Here is a 21,097-nt window from a genome sequence, read left to right on the forward strand (position 1 = left end):
GTGTGTGTGTGACTCACGCGTGCCTGTGTATGTGCGTGACTCCTGCGCGCCTGTGTGTGTGTGTGTGTGTGTGTGTAACCCGCGCGCGCCTGTGTGTGTATCTGTCTTTCTCTCTGCACAGGGAATGCAAAGGAAGAGACTGAACACGTGCTGTGTGGCCCCGCGCATGTGCACTTCACCAGAAGACACACACACGGACACTGGACGCACACAAGGGTTTTATTAAAGAGAATGATGATGATATCACCATTGTCTGTAGCCACTGGCTGCACGAAGATCTAAACTTTGTTCAAATATGTTGAAAAAGTCAAGTTTCAATGGGGTGCACTTACTTTTTCACATGATCATAAATGTGTTTGTCAAATTATCTGTTTTAATAAAATATCTGGAATGAAATAGAAGAGAAAAAGTAGAGAGCTGAAAATGATTAATCTGCTCTGGTGTACACATCTTTTGAATGATAGATAGCCTTAGAAATGAAAAGTCTACTATATGGGAATGACCTGACATGGGACAGTGAAGACACAAACAAGCCAAAAAATACAATTAAGTTGAGAAAAAACTTGCACTCACTGTGTCCCTCTGGGGTTGAACATCAGGAAAAGATAGTTTATTCTTTTAAACCCTTTTGCTGGTAACACATTCAAAGTTGCTTTGTTTAAAGGTTATTTATTTTACAAATTGCATAATATTAACTTTTTATTATGTTTTATTGATAAAATCCCATATGAGAAAAGAAGAATCCAGAGGTTTTAAGGTAAGGTTTACATTTGAATAGTGGTATATGCTGATCATAGTACCAGAGAGTGACAAGAAGATGCATGCTGGTTAGACATGCAAGTAAGAATTTTACTATACTTTGTACAGGCAACAGTAAATTTGAACTGAATTTGTACTTGAAATAGACAACAGATGTACCAATCTGGTATTGCTCTTTTTCTTAGTTATGGCATCCTAGGCCTAGACCTATAGACCAGAATCTTGCATTTTACAATTGACCATCACTCCTCTTTAAAAATGGATAGCAGTTTGGAATTTCTTTAATAACGTTGTATTATCATGTACCTATCAAGTTAACCTATTTGTTATTTTGGTAGAGTAGCTGCTTTACAGCACCATAAGCATACAGCTTTACCTGCATGTGGACATCTGCATTAAGGAAAAATTAGACTCTGGTATAGCTGCTCAACATCATCCCAAATTTATGGCTTTACTGGCACATGGATAGCTTGCCTAAAGCAAAAAGATTTACTAGCTTGGCAGAAGCAGATCAAACTTGAACATCACTCAATACTTGTACCACTTACTAAAGCAGGTGCCTGCACACCATGCTTTTTCCCATTAAAGCCACCCCTTTTTAGCTGCTAACCCCTGAGGGACTATAGAAATGATCTGCTGTACCTTCTCTTAGCACTATACTTTTAATCGCCATCGCAATGTACCAAAATTAATACACAGTAAAACCAACATTAACAAAAAGAAGAAAATGTATTATAAATGAGACTTATTTAAGGATACCTTGTTTAAGAACACAGATGATGATGATGATGATGATGAGTTCTTTCAAGCTTGAATGCATAGCTTCTTTAAAGTTTCTTTGTTCTAATTAGGTTTTTATATTGTCAACTTCAAAAGGAGATGTAGATGTCTTGTCAAGGTTGGGGTGAAGATCTTCTCTCTTTAATGTAGTATTCCAAACCTAAAGACCTTTCTCCATGTGGAGCTATGAATAATTACACAAATAATTAATAATCTTAAAAGCATAGGTCATGTTTCTATTGAAAAATTGTGTTATTTTCCCAAACTGACGCCCATGCTAATCTTTTTTTAATTCCAAGCTAATAGGTAAGGTTGCTTTGCACATTCCAGAAATAATAATTGATATGTCTATGGATCTGTTTTTAGATATTTCAAAACAATTAAGGACAAGATGAAAAGTTCTAATAAATAAAGATTCATAGTTAAAATCAACCCCTAGCAGCCTTCACTAACATCAGTTAAAAGATACAAAGATTAGATCAATAAAGACAGATCACTTTGTATCAAATAAAGATTTCAACAGAAGGTAAACTTGCTTGTTTGAGCACTTATGTTAAACAATTTATGCCATGGCTTATTTTACTGATAACAGTTCAGTGTAGTTTGTTTAAGCAAATCAGTATTTAGTGTGGCTTGTTTCCATCAGTACACAATGCTAAAAAGTCACCTTTCCCAATCATTGCATATAGCAAGCACTTTGGTGTCCTTCTCTAAAGTCATTCAGAAAATTTAACTCAAGGAGTAACTAGCCCTGGAAGTGGACATTTTGTCCAAGACACACTCAGTAACTCCTCCCTTAAAAGTCCTATATGTAAGAAAAGAAGGAGGAAGTAAGGAATAGAATTGTAAGATTCCCCCTCTGACATTTCCTTCAACAGAAAAGGTTAAGCATACCTTCTGGCATTTTGACATGAACATTCTAACAGGGCTATACCAGAATTTTCTTTTAAGTGTTCAGAGATCTCTAATGTTAACTCACCTGATAAGATATCCCCCACTTTTGTTGATAAATATCAAGATGAGCAAGTTAATACGCCATTTACATCTAGAGCTGTCAAAGTTAACATGTTTCCTTAATTGCATTTATTGTTTAAGTGTTTTATGACACTCCTTGCTGTCTAAGCCAGTGGTTTTCAAACTCAGTGCTGTAGCCCTGATAGGGTTAACATTATTTTAAAGAAACACCATCAGTTCTAAAGATTGTTTTTAAATTGTCTGATTTTTAAATAAACATACAAGTACTGACTACATCAAGTATTAATGACTACATCAACTACTGTATGGACATTCTGTATGGACATTGTAGTTCCAGTAAGAACAGTACGCTGCTATGCTAACAACAAGCCATGGATTACAAGTGACATCAAGGGCCTTTTGAACCAAAAAAAAGGGCTTTTAAAGGTGGTGATCAGCATGAGCTCAAGCGCATGCAGAAGGAACTCCGAGTCGAGCTCAGAGCGGCGAAAGAGCAGTACAGGAGAAAGCTGGAGCAGAAGTTGCAGAATAACGGCATGAAGGAAGTGTGGGATGGGATGAAGATCATCACTGGCTGCAGCTCGAAGCAGGGTGCCACCATCAAGAGAGACGTGGAGAGAGCAAACCCGATGAACAACTTCTTTCAACAGGTTTGACCACCCTAACCCACTCTCACCTCAGAGTACTGCATTGTCTACCCATCCTTCTGCTGATACCAGCATAGGAGAAAGTTTCCCTTCACCCACACTTAGAGCATCCCAGGTAAGCAGAGAGCCAAGGAGACGTCGTGCCAGCAAAGCAGTGGGTCCAGATGGAGTATCACCACGACTGCTGAAGGCCTATGCATTGGAGCTGGGGAGTCCTCTACAGCTCATCTTCAACCTGAGCCTGTTGTGGCGAAAAATTGCCACCAAGAGGCTTTTAACCTGAAAATGAAAGCTATCGGGACTCAGGATAGGCAAACAGAGTTTTAAAGCTTTATTGCAATAAAACAACACAAATAATAACACGGACTCAACCCAATACCGCCAAATTGAGCTGAGCCCCGAACAGTTCAAAACCCAAAACTTATATATCATTTCTTATCACTTTGACCTCATTCAATAAGCTCATTCTGCACCTGTTGTTACTGTCCATTCTTCATCTCTAGTTTCTGTTTTGCTTATTTCTGAATGGTCTTTGGCCGGGCAGATGTTTTCCTTTTTCCATCTTTGGGCTTTTATGGTGTCATTTCCTTTTCTAAGCCTTTCAAACTGTGTTATAATGGTGGCCTGAAGCTAAGCTTTAATTAAAAAAGAAATATGGTATATGCTTTTATTTAATCATTTGCTTGGCATGCTTGATTTGCCTTAATTTCTACGCTAAAGCTAATTTCCAATATATTCTTCTATATTTATTTGCTAGTGCCTGAATATACTAATTTTACTTTCATGCATTACATCATTGTGACCTTGTTTAGAGCAAAAGCCTTTTGCTGTCTTTTTGCTGATTCACCAGTCCAGCTGGTTTCTCACATGTCCACCAAGGCCACCTTGTTCTTAGCTTCCTATCTTGTCCGCACAGGTGTATGGACAGTTTCTATGCATTATTCCTGTCCTTTCCCACACTAGCAATTCTGCTTCAAGCCTAAAAAATAATGCAATATGACTGATTTTTTTAGTTAACCATTTGCTTGACCTATTGTAAAAGGCGCTATATAGCGCCCAACCCGGCACAGACTACGCAGAGGCACGTGTAAAACAAACAGGCTTTTTTATTTCTCTTCAACCGTGGGCGCACGTCTTCCCCGTGTCCCACAGGCCCAACACAGTCCCAAAGCACTTTAACACAGAGCTCTAACAACCCTTCCTGGAACAACCACTCCTCCCAGGCAACCTCGTCCTCTTCCTCCTGATTCTGGCTTCGAATAAAGGGAGGCTGGCCCGTTTTATAGCCCACCCGGAAGTGTTCCAGGTGCTTGACCAGCTGGTCCTGATTGCACCTCCGGGTGGGGCTGATAACTCGTCCATCCGGGTTGTTGGCTATCTGCAGCACCCCCTAGAGGCCACCCCATCTCCCGACCAGGCTGTGGAGGACTCCATGTCCCATGGAGCCACGTGGGAGACTGGGAAATGAACAACGGCCAGGGAGGCTGCCCCCAAGCGTCCCAGGGGAGGTATTGAGCTGTCCATGGTGGCTCCCCCGGAACATATGCAGCAGGGGCATCCCGGCCGGGCATGGGACCCGGCTGTCCATCACACTATCTTATTTGCTTAATAATTCTAATTTATGCTTAATCTAATATTTCAGAAGCTTTTAATTACTTTAATGGCTACTTATGCTAATATGCTATTTATGCTAATATAGAAATTTTTCTCTTCTATAACCCTGGAACAGGGAAGAGTCCCAAGGCGTTGGAAAACATCTTGCATCACCCCAGTCCCAAAGGTATCATGTCCCAGTAAGCTGAATGACTTCCAGCCTGTCACTCTGACGTCACATGTAACGAAGACCATGGAGCGGCTGCTGCTTCACCACCTGAGGCCACAGGTCCGCCACGCCCTTGACCCTCTGCAGTTTGCATACCAGGAGAAAGTGGAAGCGGAAGATGCCATCATCTATATGTTACACCGATCCCTCTCCCACTTGGACAGAGGCAGTGGTGATGTAAGAATTATGATTTTTGACTTCTCTAGCACCTTCAACACCATCCAACCTCTGCTCCTTAGGGACAAGCTGACAGAGATGGGAGTAGATTCAAACCTAGTGGCATGGATCGTGGACTGTCTTACGGACAGACCTCAGTATGTGCATCTTGGGAACTGCAGGTCTGACATTGTGGTTAGCAGCACAGGAGCGCCGCAGAGGACTGTGCTTTCTCCGGTGTCCTGTTCAGCCTATATACATCGGACTTTCCACACAACTCGAAGTCCTGCCACGTGCAAAAGTCCGCTGACGACACTGCTATCGTGGGCTGCATCAGGAGTGGGCAGGAGGAGGAGTACAGGAACCTAACAAAGGACTTTGTTAAATGGTGTGACTCAAACCACTTACACCTGAACACCAGCAAAACCAAGGAACTGGTGGTGGATTTTAGGAGACCCAGGCTCCTCCTGAATCCCGTGATTATCAGAGGTGACTGTGTGCAGAGGGTGCAGACCTATAAATACCTGGGAGTGCACCTGGATGATAAATTGGACTGAACTGTCAATACTGATGCTATGTGCAAGGGAGGACGGAGCCGACTATACTTCCTTAGAAGGCTGGTGTTCTTCAACATCTGCAATAAGATGCTGCAATGTTCTATTAGATGGTTGTGGCGAGTGCCCTCTTCTACTCAGTGGTGTGCTGGGGAGGCAGCATAAAGAAGAAGGAAGCCTCATGCCTGCACAAACCAGTGAGGAAGGCAGGCTCTATTGTAGGCATGGAGCTGGACAGTTTGACATCCGTGGCAGAGCGATGGGTGCTGAGCAGGCTCTTGTCAATCATGGAGAATCTGCAGCATCCACTAAACAGTATCATCTCCAGACAGAGGAGCAGCTTCAGTGACAGACTGCTGTCACTGTCCTTCTCCACTGACAGACTGAGGAGATCATTCCTCCCCCAAATTATGCGACTCTTCAATTCCACCCCGGGTAAACGTTAACATTATACAAAGTTATTGTCTGTTTTACCTGCATTTTTATCACTCTTTAATTTAATATTGTTTTTTTATCAGTATGCTGCTGCTGGAGTATGTGAATTTCACCTTGGGATTAATAAAGTATCTATCTATCTATCTATCTATCTATCTATCTATCTATCTATCTATCTATCTATCTATCTATCTATCTATCTATCTATCTATCTATCTATCTATCTATCTATCTATCTATCTATCTATCTATCTATCTATCTATCTATCTATCTATCTATCTATCTATCTATCTATCTAGTATCCATCCATCCATCCATTTATCCAGTGACTGAAGTGGTCAAGTATGCACCGATACTGGTAATTAACGTATGCATTATTGCAAAATGGATCCCATCAGAATGCAGGTCTCTAAATATAGTTGAAGATATAGAACTGGGACACATCGTTCAGTGAGGCCTGACAATTTTTACACTTTACCTTGTCAGATAACAAGGAATTGCACTTTGACCAGCGATGAAGTTGTACAGCAGTCACATTCAAAAAGGGCTAGCAGACATTGCTGAACTATCTTGGTTAAACACTGAAGTTAAATGTGTGAGATTTTATGATTAATTGCATTTACATTTTTATATTTTGACGGTCCTATTTGCATTGCAAAAAAATCTATGAAAAAATGGTAAGCTGGTCCCTGGTCTGTTTCGGTTGGCACCAGATCATTGTGAATCACTGTCATCATTTGACAAAATGCAGCAATATAGATTTACACATTATGTAAACTGAAATCATTGCAACCACCCACTTCCCAGGAAAATAAATTAACTATGAAATGACTAAATTGAAAAAGAAACACTTTACATTTACAAATGAAATTCTTTGAGGTGAAAAAAGGGCAAGCCACAACAATGCTGAAAGAAAACCAAAACGGCACACACTATGCGACTCAAATACAAAACTATGGGGTTGTCCATTAGAAGCTCTAACCACCATGCTGTTAAGTGTTTGCTGGACACTACAAGGCCATATATATATATATATATATATATATATATATATATATATATATATATATATATATATGGCCTTGTAGTGTATATATATTTTTTGCACTCAAGTTTTTTTGTAAGTGAACAAATGGTACTTGACTTTTTCCTCTTAGCTGATTTGTGCTACATAACCTTGGCTGGGAAATGTACATATACAGTATATACAATACAATATAATTTATTTTTGTATAGCCCAAAATCACACAAGAAGTGCTGCAATGGGCTTTAACAGGCCCTGCCTCTTGACACCCCCTCAGCCTTGACTCTCTAAGAAGACAAGGGAAATCTACCCAAAAAAATCCTTGTAGGGAAAAAAATGGAAGAAACCTTGGGAAAGGCAGTTCAAAAAGAGACCCCTTTCCAGGTAGGTTGGGTGTGCAGTGGGTGTCAAAAAGAAGGGGTTCAATACACAGAACAGAACAAATCCTCAATACAGTATAAAAATAAAAAAGTATGGAACAGAATTTAACAGTAGATGATATCACATAATATGATTTGGTCCTGGAGACCTCAGCCATCTTAGCAGCATTTTGGATTAGCTGAAGGCTGTATAATGAACAGTTTGAACATCCAGTGAACACCGCATTGCAGTAGTAAATCCTACTAGAAATAAATGCATGAATTAATTTCTCAGGATCCTGTTTATTTAGAAAGCGCCTTAATTTCCCAACATTTTTTAGATGGAAGAAACATGATTTGGACAACTTTGTAATATGTGCTTTAAATTACATGCTAGAGTCAAAGATAACCCTGAGATTGCGGACTGATTCAGTAAAATTAATGGTAATTCCAGCTGAGTTAAATGATGATAAAATGTTGTTGTGATCAGCGTCATTCCCTCCAACAATTAACATCTCTGTTTAATCTGTGTTTAAAGATAGGTAGTTCTCAACCATTCACTCCTTTAATTCACTAACACAACTAATTAAAGACAACATTGGAGAAACTTAATTTTGATCTAAATGAAATGTATAACTGGGAGTGATCTGCATACAAGTGAAAATTAACATTATGTTTCCTAATGATAGATCCCAGTGGAAGCATGTAAAGTGAAAACAGTAAAGGTCCCAGTACTGAGCCCTGCGAGAGACCATATCTCATTTCTGTGTATAATGATGGAGTACTGTCAGCACATTTCTGTACATATTGGAGTCGATTTGATAAATAAGAACTAAACCAAGCAAGCACAGTGCCTGTAAGCCAAACATCATTTTCTAGCCTGTGCAGTAAAATACAATGGTCAATGGTGCCAATTGCTGTGCTTAAGGCCTTGTTCACACGGGCGTTAAGTTTTTGGATAAACGAACTTGCTCTGAACGTCCTAGACGTTTATGTTGCATTTTGTGGTGGCGATCGATTGACTTCTACACCCGCGTTTGTTTGTCTCTGTCTAACGCCAGCCTGCAGCCCAAATTGTAGTTTGTGTGTTAACCTGTGGAGGCAGTGTCGGGAACTGGATATGAAAGCCCTTGTCGTTTTATTTGAGGTGCCTCCTTTCAATATGGACCATTTTGCTATGTTAGATATTAATCTTCTTGTTTTAAAAATACTCGTAATACGGCGACGTAGGGAGAGAAAAAATCGCCACCGCTACTGGGTTCATCCTCTGACTGCACAACGTCGGGTTAAAGGAAGTTTTTTTGTGCTTTATGAAGAAATGTGAAAATTTCCGTGCAAGTTTTTTAATTACTGTCGGATGTCGGTTTCCACTTTTGATTGTCTGCTGCAGCTGGTGCAATGCCACATTGCACGCCGATCAACCAATATGCGACTTGGTGTTAGCCCTGAAGAAACACTACTTGTCACTTTGAGGTAAGGAAACAGTAGTCGAGTGTGCGCTTACACCGGTGTTATGCACTGAAATGCCCCCCCGCCATGGATTGCCCCCCTACATAATCATTATCAAATATTATATTAGAACATAAATTAATAGGTTCATGGTTTACAAATTACATGAGACAATAAAATAAAATAAGCATATATGAAAATATATATGTTGTATATGAAAACATAAAAATATTAATATCATGGGATATATCCGGTCCTCCGAAGCGTAAAATAAACGTGCAGAAAACGAACTAGAAGCGGTTTCCTTGCGTTCGTTGGGTTTTGAACGCCAAGAAAAAACTGCATGCAACGTTTTTTTGATGCCGTATAAACGAGCTGCCGGACAAACGCACGTCACCAAAGCCCGTGTGAACACTCTCATTGACTCCTACGTGTAGAAAACACTTGGCGCTTGATCCACGCTTGATTTTAACGCCCGTGTGAACAAGGCCTAAGTCTAATAACATAATTACAGTGGAGTTTCCTTCATCAGAGGATATCAGGATGTCATTTACAACCCGCGTTAGTGCCGTTTCCATACTCCTGCCAGTGCAGAAACCAGATTAGAATTTCTCACATAAATTTTAATGCATAAGGTGTGACTGAAGCTGATTGGCGACTACTTTTTTGAGTATTTTAGAGAGAAAGGGTACATTTGAAATAGGTCTATAATTATTTAGTATGTGTGGGTCTAGGTCTGACAATTTATATATCTATACTAATAAAAGGCAAAGCCCTCACTCACTCACTCACTCACTCACTCACTCACTAATTCTCCAACTTCCCTTGTAGGTAGAAGGCTGAAATTTGGCAGGCTCATTCCTTACAGCTTACTTACAAAAGTTGGACAGGTTTCATTTCGAAATTCTACGCCTAATGGTCATAACTGGAAGGTATTTTTCTCCATTAACTGTAATGGAGTAGAGCTGCAAAGACGTAGGGGGCGGAGTTTCGTGCGACATCATCACGCCTCCCACGTAATCACGTGAACTGACTGTCAACGCAGTACGTAGAAAACCAGGAAGACCTACAAAAAGCGCTTAAGAAAACATGCATTATATAATTGAGAAGGCAGCGAAACAATAAGAAGCGAGCAAGTGGCATATACTACCATATTCATGAGTGCTGCTACCTCGGAAAGAAAGCAAGGTGTAAACCTAAACTTTAAATTAAGTTCATAGACAGGCTACCGCTGGCGTTTCACATGCCCACAGGTAATGCGGGATACAAGTTTAATGAGAGGACGCAGGATATAAACGAGAGTTTTGATCACTTTGTAACTAAGTTAAAATTGTAGGTGAAGGGGTGTGCTTATGCAAATTCGAGACTGTGTTTGTGGGGATTGACAGTTAAAGGGTGGGGAGTCACGTCATCATCTCCCTCCCATTTACCTCAAGTTAATACACACGCTGTCTCTAGAGTTTCAACACACTGAATCCTCCAGGCACTACTTACAAAGGTCACATTGACAAGCGTGTTACGCTATTTTTAAAATCTTTCCTTTTCTTAGCACAAGCACAGCTGAGAAGCTTTGATGCATGTGCTCCATAAGCGTTGAAAAATAATGCATTTAATCACACTTTGCATTACAAGCAAAGGGAGCTTTTGTCAATGCATGATTTCCTGGTACACCGATTACATTGATCAGCGCATCCCGATTCATTTTACCCTCGCACCACCTTAGTTTGAGAAGAAGTATGAAAAAATATGAGGTTAACACAGAAAAACAGATCACCAATTCAAGCTTTATGAATAATCGATTCGCCATCAATAATTGTTTTGGTAAAGCCATCCTCCTTCCATTTTATAATTTTTCCGCCACTAGCCATGATTAAATGAACGGTAAAAAGTAAGAGCGAGGGTGACTTATTTAGGCAGGAATATATATGATAGCAACACTCATGACAATGTCAATCATGTTACGTTATTATTAAAATGTTTCCTTTTCTTTTCATTACTTCTTTAACACACTACTTCTCCGCCTGGTAGCGGGTATTTTGCTATATATATAATATATGAATGACCTCCAAAGAGCGCTGAGACTTTTGATATCATGAACGTGTCTGCAAAACTGGGTCTCCTGCCCAGCAAAAGTCGAGCAGCCAGCGCGTGCATAGCTGTGCCGGCCTTTGAGACGCTGACTGCGCTTCTGCCTTAAGTCAAAGTGAGCACTTTTAATTTTTTCATCCGCCCCCTGAGCTATAGCCCAGACAAGTGCAAACACGGGACCCCTTTTCTACACCACGGCAAAATAATATTAAGGCGATTCACACTTTCTTTTGCACGATATACGATTATCAGGTCCTCAGCTCGGATTATGAACACACGCACGAGTGGAGGACTCACAGTGCCATCACAGCCGATTAATGGCGGGGACGTCTCACCAGTCTACACAAGACCCACACGACTGTCGCCAAAAGGCGATCATAACGCCAGCGAACACATCTCTCTATACTATATAAAAGAAAAGGCAACTTTCCTTTCTTTACACCTTTTTCCTTTTATCCCAAACCAAAGCCTTTCTCTCTTAACACGGCAGAGGACACAAAAATAATTTTCTTTAATTGCGGTAAGGCACATTACCAGAGGCACAAATTTGAACGTTCACATACAAAATGTAATTTCTATACCACAGCCGTCGTGTAGCGCCTTTCAAAAGGGATCTACTACCGAGAGATGATCCATATACATTTTAGCTGCTGTTAGTTACTTACCTGTTTTGTTACACAGTCTTTAAAATGTAGTTTACCCCAACCACTCAGTAGTGCTCAATGTACCTGTACTTCTTAAAACGTTAATGTTTTACTGTTTAATAACTTATAGACTATATTTCATTATTTTTCCCTTGCACTCAGTGACCAAAGCTATACACACACACATAGACACATACAAACATACACACAAGTATATGTATATATATATATATATATACACACACACACCCCTATCTAGATTATATACATATATACACACACACACACACACACACACACACACATACATACATACATACACACACACATATATATAATTTGTGTGTGTAGATATGTATATAGATATGTAGATATGAAGATATGTATGTGTATATATATGTATATTATATATATATGTATGTATGTGTGTATGTGTGTGTGTATATATATATATGACAGCAGCAATCCAAGCTGTGAGAAAACAGTAAAAACGAGGCGTATCAGACGTCGTGGTACATTTTCTGATGCAGCTACCGAAAACAACTTTGTGACGCTGCCACCAAATACACAAAACAATTACTTTGACAATCATGTTACATTATTTTTAAAATGTTTCCTTTTCTTTTTCATAACTTCTTTAACACATGACATCGCTGCGAAGCGCGGGTATTTTGCTATATATATATATATATCACAGCGACACTCATAACAGTGACAAAACAATTACATTGACAATCATGTTACGTTATTTTCAAAATGTTTCCTTTTCTTTCTCTTTCCTTCTTTAACACACTACTTCTCCGCTGCCAAGCGCGGGTATTTTGCTATATATATATATATATATAGATAGATAGATAGAGATATATATAGATAGATAGATAGATAGAGGTATATATATATAGATAGATAGATATGAGAATAACATAGATAGATAGATAGATAGATAGATATGAGAACAACACTCATATCAATGACAAAACAATTACATTAACAATCATGTTACATTATTTTTAAAATTTTTCCTTTTCTTTTTCGTACCTTCTTTAAAACACTACTTCTCCGCTGCGAAGCGCGGGTATTCTGCTAGTAATTTATATAATAAATATAATATAATTTAATGACTGACACTTTTAGTGCATCAGGTACTGTGCCATGCAATAATGAACTATTGATAATGTTTAGAATAGGTGCTGCAAGAACATCTAAGTACCAAAAGCATAAATGATGTATACACTGTTAATTTATGTAGCATTCATGTGCGGTCAGATCCTAGGAGATTTGCACAGATTTTCTCATCATTTATGATTTTTGTTAGCTGAAAGTAAATAATTGCTTTCTGACATTTTCTATTTTTTTAACATTTTATTTATTTTCCTTTTTTGTTTTAATATATTTTATTGTTCTCTTGGGGATCACTATGGCATCATTTATTAACTGTGCTTTCCTATTTATGGATTGAATCATGGGCGGCACCATTTTTATAATTGTTTTAACTAGTAATCAAGGTCTAACAGCTTATACCTTGCAGAAATCTATAACAAATGCAGAACTATAAGGAAAAACTCTATAAAGAAAGGATATGAATAAAGTTTTGCCTTGTGGGCAAGGATGTTGCCAGGAGAACATGGGATATTTTGTAGGAATATGCAGTGGCAGCTGGCCAATAAAGGGTACTAGGGTTCCACCCTCCCTACTGGAAAGTGTTTTTAAGTTTTTCTTCTAAAATAAACATTTGTAAAATAAACAATTACTCACTTTAAGAATGTGTGTGCGTTTAAAATGGACAGTAATGTGTAATACTGTATATAAATAATAATTCATTATGTCTGGGGGAACTTCATATACATCCCCTCTGGAGCAATGTGGGTGCTAGAAAAATTGCCCAGTCATTGCAGCCAATCACTAACAAAAGATATCTACATAGCAACATAAATTTAGCCAATCAGTGTCCTTAAATCCGATGCCTAAAGAACATTTAATTTATCACCCCAAGCAGAGTCCGTTCGTAGAGCAGGGACATCTGACATTTGCCAAAATACACACAAACCATTATTGACAATGATGAGCGTGGGTAAAGATATAGGATTTCAGTCACCTCCAAATTCAACAATATCTCTTCTCCAAAATCCATTTGAGAGGAGAACTTTGATGGAGAAACTGCAAGTCAAAGTGCTTGGTCCAGATCAACCAGACATCAAAATCACACAACAGGCCAGCAAAAAAGTTAAACTTACATTTAAGGCTTCTCCCCTAATTGGTCCAACACAAAGGCTTGGATATCTGGATGCAGTCATGTAAATGCCATATTTTGCTTCTCATACTTACTTTTTAAAATGGCTGAGACAGATACAACACAGAAAGTTTCCAGGGTTCAGGACATGAATCGTTTACCTAAAAAAATTAAAAACATGAGTGTAGTGACTTTAATACTAGAGCCATTTAGAGATTTGACATTAAGAAAGACACAAGGGCATACACACACACACAAATTCCCCTGATCCCATTTTTCTTTGTATAAAGTATAGTTGACCTTACTTTATGACATCATCCAGCAATATATGACACTCTAGAAATCCTTAATACTTTGTCTCAATAGTGTGCTTACTAATTTTACTGTATACTGTAGGCTATATGTTTCATTATTTGGTGGAACAATGGTAATAAGATCATTGTTTGAATCCTGGGTCCTCCCTGCCTGGCCCACTCTGAGTAGTGAAAAAAGCACTATATAAATACACTTAATTATTTATTATTATTAATCTGCTGATTTTTAAAATGACAATTAAATGACAGATTATTTCACAGAGCACTAGTATCCTGCAGTTTGCATTGACGTTTATTGAGATGGTAACTGACACTGACTGAATATGGCATAAAAAAAACACACATAGAATGTTTGTCACCAGCCACCACTGACAATAAGACAAGGAACCTGGCCTGACAAGGTCTACCCTAACAATTAGAAAGAATGTCTACTTGCCAGTGAAGATAAAAAAGACTGGATCATCTGTAAATGTATTGTTCAATGGTACCAGATTAAAAAAAAAGATCATGGTGGACTGGGCGGAAACTGTAGTTAATTTCAGAGAACACCAGAAACAGCAGGTACAGATGAAAAGGGTCAGGAAGGGTGCAGCAACTGATGCCTTTTAAGTAAAAGAGAATTCAGCATTGTGGTACTTCAGGAACTGCTATTGAACATTGTTGTCTACCTGTCATAGGCATTTGCAGGTTGTAACTGCTCTTAGAAGTGATTCTGATATGGCCTGTGTATCTGAAATGTGTTCCCTGCAGTCAGAAGTTAATCTGAAAAAGATCACATCTCTTAGAGAGAGAAATGAATAGCAGTGGCCATGAATTGAAGTGCATAAGTGGGCAAGCCACTTGACAAGAAAAAAATGAAACACCTTATGAAGTAAAACCCAGATGGCATTAAGAGTTAATTTTATTTTGGTAAGATGTGTAAAAACATAAAACATAAAAAATCAAATCATAAAATTCATAAAAACAACTTATTTTTAAAATATTCCTATTATTTTAACCATGGACTGAAGTGACCCCTAGGAGGTGCTGCTCTAACATGGCTTTTAATCTCCTTTGCATTAATCCCACACATGTTCTTTTCAGTAGATATGCAAAATGCACACTGCCCACAATTAACAGATAAACACATTTTTAAAAGTGGATTTCCACGTGATGACTCACTTCAGATTTTTTTTTGCACTCTATGCTGAATTATAAAAAATTAAATTAAAACAGCAACACATTTCCAATCATTTATTTAGACAATACTTGTTAACAGTTTAATATTAGCCATAATGTTCAGGATCCTGGTTTCAATAGTTCTCTGGTGCTTGTGCAACTAATTCCTTTTTCAAGTCTTGCAAGCATTATTGAGTTAATTGTATGTAATTAAAAGGCAGCCACAAAAAAAAAAAAAATCTGTCTAGTTTGTCCCAGTTATGCACAAAATGCATCAGATATAAAATTATGGAACAGTACAGGTACTCTAAATTTCAGAAGTGTACAAATACATTAAATGTCAATCTGCCCTTAACCTCATGTTTTTCTTTGGTATGACATTTGTCAAATGGCTGTTCGGATTAAATCTCTCAGAAAACAGTGATTCAGCTGGAAAACACCTAAAAAGTGAATAGGTTGACACTTCAAGTCAAATGTTAAAATAACAAACTTACTGTATTTCTTTGATTCCATGAGACAGAGCCCGTGCCAAATGCTTCCCAACTACCGGAAACACTAAGGTTTGTAATGCAGTGGCTTAGGCAGCGTACCATAGGTCTAGATAGATAGATAGATAGATAGATTAAACATAGGATGGGAAAGAAATGCATGCCTGTTTCAAAACAGTTTCAGGGACATCCAGTTGTGTTTTACCATGAAACAGTCTACCCAAACATGCACCCATCTGATGGATCCTTTGAACCCATGACCACATACTGTTATCTGCCCTCAAACATTATGCCATGAACAAGGTGATAGTTGATTTATGACAGAAAAATCCACTCTAAAAATATTCTTGTATACAGAAGAGCTGGGGGAGCTAATGAAAACCTAATAACCACTCGACCTTCCTCCTCAAGTGAATGGTCACACCCCCATACATGAACTTAATCCAAGTCCATGGGGACAGAGCTTTGCTCTCTTTCAAGCAGAACTGACAACATATTTTTGTAACTTCCTACAGCCTGCAGACCACAACTATTGTTTCACTTCCTTCATTGTTTCAGCACAGTATCACCGGATAATTGTGGGTGGATCCACTCAACAAACACGAAAGACTGCTATTCACAACTCTCTTTTACATTCCACACATATGTCTGTCATATATACTCTCAGAAGCTCCTTTCAATAGACATTTTTATATAATGTTACATTCTGTGGCTTGGGCAAAATATAAAAATTAATAGTTCCTGTTCCCGTATACAAGATCACTTGATTAAATACACAGCTTATGTTCACAGAATCACTCTTTACTACCTTGCAGAAAACTGCTTTTTGACCGGTTATCTGTCAGCAAAGTTACAATTTGCACTTATTATAAAATACTGGCAAATTACCCACTGATTTACAAATCATACGTTCTTTATTAATGAGTACCTGAAGCATTCAATGTAATTTACGAAATATATGAACCAATTTCTTTGTATTATTCTGATCCTTTTAATGTACTATCTAACTTATCAGACAATTGTTTCTTGTTAGTTTTGAGCTTTTGTCTTGGTGTCTGTTTTTCAATTGACTCTTGGTGAATGCTATTTGCAGTTTTACATTGGTCCTTTAAAGAACAGAAGAAGTTCTAATTAGTTTCATTTTCAATGTAAAAAGAAAAAATAAAGGATGGGGGTTTACTTTATGACAATAACCTTTTGATTATGGACTGTGATTTTTTTTGTTTTTGTAGCTTAGCTACTGGAACTGTGAACTGAGTGCAATTATCTCCTTCCTTTTCCTTGTAATTACTTTTTATATAGCCCTTATCTAACGTTATTTTATATGGCTAGCATTTTTCATAGAGGAAATATAGAATGTGACTAAACTAGATGTTGGCTATGAACTTATATAACAAATTACCCAAGCCAACTGTTTAATCACTACATTACACCAATTAAGAACAGTGCCAATCAGGGAAATGTAATCAGGAAAACAAGTTTTACTTTACATGCTGCCATTCTGGGACTTTCATTGAAAACACCCTTCCAAAGCATCCACTTTAAAATATAATGTTGGCAGAGATGCAGCACATAATGTACTGCACATCAGGAGCACAGGCTATTTAAGTGACAGTTTAGAATTCACACCGGATCAGTGCTGGAGACAAAAACCTCCTATGCTGCCTATCATATGTGCAATATCTGCTAAGCCACACGGTCTGCCAGTTTTTCAAAAGATCCATTATACTATTTTTCACTTTGTAAGTATTAACTCTAGCCATACCAAAGAATATTTTATTTTTTGCTGTGCAGCCATGAGCTAGAATGATTTGAATCCCCACAGTAATCTTGCCTGAGCCTGTTAGATAAAATGTATTATTTTATTTGGAGTGCTTGTTTCACCTTTCTTCCAAGGTGTACCTTCATACAGACAATCTTATTGTATTTATACTTCTACCTGATTTTGGGGCCCAAGAAACCAATTTGGCAGAAAGAAAATTAGTCTTTGCAATTAAGTTACATTTGACACATAAGTCACTTTGGGAGTGGTTTTAGCATTTTGTATGTTCTCCTACAATTTTCTAATATTATTAGACAACTACTAAAAAATTAACAGTGAGAGAAAGTATGGGAGCAGGCACCCAGAAATGGACTTGCTGTTCTGTTTAGGGCTGGTTCCACTTTATTGTTTTTTGTCCACTCTCACGGTCTGCTTATGTCTGGACTGCCAAGAAGCTTTGTAGCAAGTGAATTTATGAAAAGCCTGTCTACAATTTGAAACAAAAAGGATGTGAATTGCTTAATCCAGACCTGGGTTACATCTAATAATAAATAATAATAATACATTTTATTTATATTGCACTTCATATTTTAGAAATCTCAAAGTGCTACAGAGTAAAAACAAAAATAATAAAACAAAAAAATCAATGTATACTTTAACAAAATATCTTTCTAAAAAGATGAGTTTTAAGATTCCGTTTAAAAACATCAGTCGACTGTGGGGCTCTCAGGTAGTCAGATGAAAAAGCCCTATCACCCATACTGCGAAGCTTGGTTCTAAGGACTTGGAGAGTGTTAGTGCGTACAGAGTGGAAAGTGCGTGAGGAGGTATGAGGGGTAAGGAGTTCCTGTAAGTAAAGGGGGGCATGTCCATAGATGCACTGATGGATGAGGAGAACGACCTTGAACTCAATTCCGAGGATTGGAGTGATATGGTCATGCTTTCGCACCCTCATCAGGATCCTGGCAGAGCAATTCTGAATATACTGGAGTCTCTGAATACTCTTGCCAGGAATCCCGATGAGGAGGGCCTGAAGTCTATCCCAGCTAGCAGAGGGCACAAGGCAGGAACAAAACATATAATAGGGTGCCAGTCCATCACAGGACAAACACACTCACACCAATTATACACTAGAGCCATTTTAGCATCACCAATTCATTCAACCTGCATGTCTTCAGACAGTGGGAGGAAACTGGAGCAACCAGGCAACACCCACACAGAGAAAGCATGCGAAATCTATGCAACAAGAATCCAGGATGTGAACCTTGGTCTCCTTAGTGCAAGACTGAAGTGCTACCACTAGGTTATCATATGGAAAAAGTGTCCTCAAAGTATTTTGAAAAGACAGAGTCAGGGTGTGGCAAGTTCTCTGTCCCAAGAAAGACAACTCCCTTCACAAACTGTGCTAACTGGGTCTTCCCTTACTCTGTAACAAAGCAACATAATCTAGAAACTAGACTAGCAACACTGTGTAATTTTAGTGGGAGACAATTTCTGCAAATGTCAAAGCACCTTGAAAACGTGGTGCATATTTACTAGGAGAAATGTACATATATGTAATTGGAAGCAATTTGCTTATTTCTAAGATTATTTCTTCATTCTGGTCCCAGCTCAGGTAGGAAGAAGAAAACCCTAGGGTCCCCAGCTAATCGTTTGTGATCAGCCAAAAAGCAACATAAATTCCAATGAGCATCATCCACCAAAGACATTACCCTCTTGTTTTGACCTTCATTTCGTTCATTCTGTATTTATGGGAAAGGGGGAGCGGCCTTCACTGCTGGTCCAGTTTGTTGACATGGTGCGCACGAACTGAAGTAAACGGCCATGTCAAGGTGCGTTAACCATTGACTGACACGGAGCTGCAGGCCGAAAATAATGAGAGCCCGAGTTGGTTTCCGTGCTGTCGGAAGACAAAAGGGGCATGCAAACAAGGGTGGCGACAAAGACGCATACAGTACACTTCATTAGGCACGTTTCTGCAGTGTTTAACGCTAAAACAATCGCTGCTGCCAGTGTTCAATCGCGCATACATACGATCATCTCCAGCACAAAGTCGCTCTACCTTCGCGGCACCTAAACGGCAGGGAACACCCGAGAGGAGGCGCAAAAAAGCAGGTAGGACTTCAACCGCAGGACGTCTGGAAACGGAAGGAGGTTAACCTAAATTCTTCACTACAACTCTCTGATCTTGAAAGCGAGATTAGCCTCAAAGCAACGCTTGCGTGCCAAACACCGTAGCACCCCTCGTGGACGAGTCCGTGATAAAGACGCACAAGCCTGACGTACCCAGACTGAACCCGTGCGCGTGGGTGGTGTACGGATTGTGACGCTACGAAAGCTGGTTTTGCTGGGAAGTTTGACTGCGTGCTTATATGTATATCCACAAGAGCTGTGTGTGTTAAATTGATTCATTTACGTGGGTGTGTGCGTAAACGTGCCTTGTGCTGAAATGGCGCTCCGTCCAGGGATGGTCCCGCCTTGATTTAAGACGTGTTTTCTGACTAAATATGTATATTATGTAAGTGCTTCTTGCACGTTTTTTTTCTGATTGTGTTTTGAAGGTCAGATAAAGCATGGAACATTCCACAATGTGAAAATTCAACAGCCCAGTTATTTGGAAAAAGGGGCAAAACATTTAACTTTTAATTTTTTTTTAAATTTTTATAGAGTGCATTAGCGCTTATCTTTTTTTTTTTTTAGATTGCTTGACTTAAGCTGAGAAATGCAGCTTCCAGGTGTTAAAGTTGAGGACAGTGCACCCTCGGCTGAGGCGAGGCTTTCCTAAAGCCTGATTTAAAGCGATGCGCTATATGATGGGCAAGAGTCCTGTTCTAGTTTAGTGCGTGTCAGTGAATGCGGGTTTCATTTTGAAAGCATCTATCAGCGCGACACGCACCAGGAACTCAGCATTAAGAGAATGCTGATACATAATGATTTAAAATTACAATAAAGGGAGCACCCCATGCATAGTGAAACAGATTAAAACATGCTAATGCTTAAACGCCTTTATAAAGTACATGTTGCAGTTCCTTGTTCATAACCATTGACCAGTGATTTAAAAGATGTGTCTGCAGTGCAGTCATAAACTATACAACACTTAAAAATCTCTGGCCGCTTGATAATTGTCAAGGTACTCCTGTTCTGGAATTTAAGGATAATATGGACCATCAAAAAAGTCGCTAGCAGGTCCCCACGGATTGAGCGGTACATGCGTGAGTTTCAACCTTGTATTCAAAAAGCTATGTGAATATGTTGCGGCGCTGACGTGTGGTGGGAGTAGAAATGCAACAGGATGGTCCATGTTCAGATTCATTGATTTTTCTGTGAGATGCTATAAGCAGCAATATCGGGTGATTTGATCACCGCATTGGATATTAAATTAATTTCCCCAGAAACGCATGCTATGCCACTTATAAAAATGAACTGACACCTCTTGAATTTCTCAGTACCAT

At 38.8% G+C, this 21,097-nt stretch overlaps 1 protein-coding gene and 1 long non-coding RNA gene across 2 annotated transcripts in view; one reads left to right on the forward strand and one right to left on the reverse strand.

Annotated features, from left to right (window-relative positions):
* Window positions 1–223: 223 nt before the first annotated feature.
* On the reverse strand, window positions 224–19,785 carry LOC120535693. Its single transcript, XR_005634962.1, has 4 exons — window positions 19,708–19,785; window positions 15,890–15,992; window positions 14,019–14,084; window positions 224–1,723 (listed from the first exon to the last, which is right to left on the reverse strand). It is a non-coding gene; the product is annotated as an uncharacterized LOC120535693 (long non-coding RNA).
* The window catches only part of plekhg6 (pleckstrin homology domain containing, family G (with RhoGef domain) member 6), a 61,705-nt gene continuing 60,261 nt past the window's right edge, over window positions 19,654–21,097 (forward strand). Inside the window, exon 1 of the mRNA XM_039763678.1 lies at window positions 19,654–19,760. The gene's annotated coding sequence lies outside the window, so the exon portion shown is untranslated. The remainder of the gene's footprint in view (window positions 19,761–21,097) is intronic.

This window comes from Polypterus senegalus, chromosome 9 (genome assembly GCF_016835505.1).
Source record: "Polypterus senegalus isolate Bchr_013 chromosome 9, ASM1683550v1, whole genome shotgun sequence".
NCBI lineage: Eukaryota > Metazoa > Chordata > Cladistia > Polypteriformes > Polypteridae > Polypterus > Polypterus senegalus.